At 46.8% G+C, this 2,836-nt stretch overlaps 1 long non-coding RNA gene across 1 annotated transcript; it reads left to right on the forward strand.

Moving 5' to 3' along the window:
* Nucleotides 1–314: 314 nt before the first annotated feature.
* On the forward strand, nucleotides 315–2,371 carry LOC119000641 (uncharacterized). Its single transcript, XR_005069367.1, has 2 exons — nucleotides 315–890; nucleotides 1,117–2,371. It is a non-coding gene; the product is annotated as an uncharacterized LOC119000641 (long non-coding RNA).
* Nucleotides 2,372–2,836: the final 465 nt, after the last annotated feature.

Here is a 2,836-nt window from a genome sequence, read left to right on the forward strand (position 1 = left end):
AGCGAGAGGGCCCCCTGTAAAGCAATCACAGGCCGGTCCCCGCGGCGCACTCCCCACGCAGGCTTAATCCTGAAGAGGAGAGAGGTCTTTCTACTATCTCTCTGCCGTCTAGCAGAGATGGGAACGGGGCTATCCAAGGAACAAGAAGTTTCCCTTCGATTGCTCCAGCAGCTGCTCACAGCAGCCGGCTGCCGGCTCAAGGACCAGCATTTAATCACTCTTTTGCAAACGGCGAACTACTATTGCCCTTGGTTCCCGGACAAGGGATCTGTAGACCTCCCGGTCTGGGAGAAGGTGGGGGAGCAACTGAAGAGCAACTGGGAGAAGGTGGGGGAGCAACTGAAGAGCAACTGAAGAGCCAAGAGCGGGGAGAAGATGCAGGCTGGCAATGCCTCCTCACTTGGAGCCTAGTTCCCACTTCTCCCCGCTCATTGCAAACCGGGCAGCCAATCGTTAAGGGCTTAAAGCCGGTCGAAGAGGAGCCCTCGGAGGAATGTGGGGGTCAGGCCTCGGGGCTAAACCGGAAGAAGAGGAGGAGAAAGTGACAGGAAGCCAGGGGCCATAGCTAATGGCTTTCACGTGACTCCATGGTATCGGAAAGTTCTAATTAAAACCTTGGTAACACCAGCTTACTAATTTATTTGCTACTTTAAAAGGAGATGCTAAGTTAACATCATGGAGGCCTTCCTCCCCGTGCGTGGGAGCCACCTTCTCCCATGCCCAGCGTGGATAGGACAGGCCGGGTCTGCCCCCGCCCCCCGCCCCGCCTCTCCCCCACCCACCTGTCAATTAAAACAAAGCATCGTGAAGGCCCCGTGGCAGGTGTTGACGCCAGGTGATTTCTGCCCAATGCTCTGAATGTCGAAGTGAAGAAAGTCAATGAAGTGCGGGTAAGTAGCAGGAGTGACTATAACTCTCTCAAGGGGGCGTCTCTCCCCACTGGCGCGAGCTGAGCTAAATCTTATCAATCAAGCAATGCAAAGTAGGAACGTAACTCCAGATTTCTCGCATCCTGTGTGGTTATTTTGTTTTCCTACTCTTCACACACCTACAGGAGTGTTAGAACAGTTAACCTCAAAATTTGAAATGATCGAATGGCTTTTCCTTCCTCACCAGCCACAAACGACCTGTTGATTTACTAACTGGGGGAAGAGGGCATGCTTGTGTCTCCTCTTCAGAAGGACCCTGTAGCTGCCGGAAAGTGGTTGAAGCCCTATCATGGAAAAGGCCAACACACTCCTCCAGCCACCTCCCTTCCATTGGACTTCCTGGATCCAGACTTCTCTAAGCTGTGTTACCCCCCCTGAAGTGGAACTCCAGTTAGCAGTCATGGGAGGAGGTCCAGCATCGCTTGTGAGGGGCCTTTTCCACCAATCTCAAGGGACAAATCAATCAACTTTAGTCTGAGATACATAAACAACTCCAGGACATTAAACAGCTCACTGAACAGAGGGTCTTTCAGACCCTGCCTCACAACTTACAATGGCTCAATCCAAAGACTTGGTTTGAAGGGCTAAATTTACATGCCTGGGTCATGGGGGCTATGGGATGCCTCCTGATCATTGTGTTCTTTTGTGCCTTGAGATATGTATACAAATTGTTTTCCAAGGACTGCATACGTGAAAAGCAAGTAGCAGGTTTCATCGGGCTTACCACTATGTCCGACATAGCAAACAAAAAGGGGGAAATGTTGGGGACCACTTTGTGTGGTATTGGAGACTGTAGCCCCACACAAGCGAGGCCTTCAAAGAGGCTTGTAGGTCTTGACCAGACCACCAGGAATGCAGGAGGCAGTCATGACCCAATACTAGCATCAAGTGTTCCTGTGGGGGATAAGGCCTAAAGAATGCATTGTACCCTATGAGGCTTGCTTTGCTTTGTATAGCTCTGTCGCCATGAATCAGATACCTAAGTACAAAGCAGGAGGAGTGAATTCCTGATCTCATGAACCACGCCTTAATGACCATTTGGCATCAGTGTGTCTAACAGATCCTGACCTGAAGCAAATCTCTACGTTCCTTCAGCTGTTAGCTGTAAACAATATGTTTTCTGTAACGATGGCCTTTAGACATTGATTAATGAGCTCTGCATGCATACTGTATACACCTGCACATACTGATCCCAATAAAAGTCATTTCAGAGAAGAGCTCAGGACATTCTCCACTAGAGGGAATCACCACCCTCTTTCCCACTGGAACAGATTGTGTCCAGGACGACTCATTTCATCCGCAACTGGCTGAACTCTGCAGGACCAGGTTCCCCTCAATTGTCTATGCTGTACTCTACATTCCTATGACTGTTCCATTACTACCAGTTCGTATTTTTAAATCCACTTACCTTTTTCACCCATCCCCCCAAAACTCCCACCCATCCAGCAGTGGTCAAAATCTTCTCTGTATCTATGAGTCTATTTCTTGTTCATTTATTTTGTTTTTTCGATTTCAAATGTAAGTGAAATCATGTGCAATTTGTCTTTCTCTTTCTGACTTATCTGACTCAACACATACCTTCTATGTCCATCATGTTGTTGAAATGGCAAGATTTTAATTTTTGTTGAATCATATTTTTATATACATACCACTTCTTTATTCATTCATTGGTTGATGGATACTTAAGTTGCTTCTATATCTTGGCTATTGTAAATAATGCTAAAATGAACATGGGGATGCATGTCTTAGTTTTTTCGATTTAGTGTTTTGGGTTTCTTCAGGTCAATACCCAGAAGTGAAATTACTGGATTGTTCTTTGTCTCTTGGCTATAGTCTTTGTTTTAAAGTCTATTTTGTCTGGTATAACTATTGCAATCCAAGCTTTTAAAAAAATTTCCATTTTGTTA

This window comes from Sturnira hondurensis, unplaced genomic scaffold, assembly GCF_014824575.4.
Source record: "Sturnira hondurensis isolate 20B ecotype Veracruz unplaced genomic scaffold, ASM1482457v3 Scaffold0016081, whole genome shotgun sequence".
NCBI lineage: Eukaryota > Metazoa > Chordata > Mammalia > Chiroptera > Phyllostomidae > Sturnira > Sturnira hondurensis.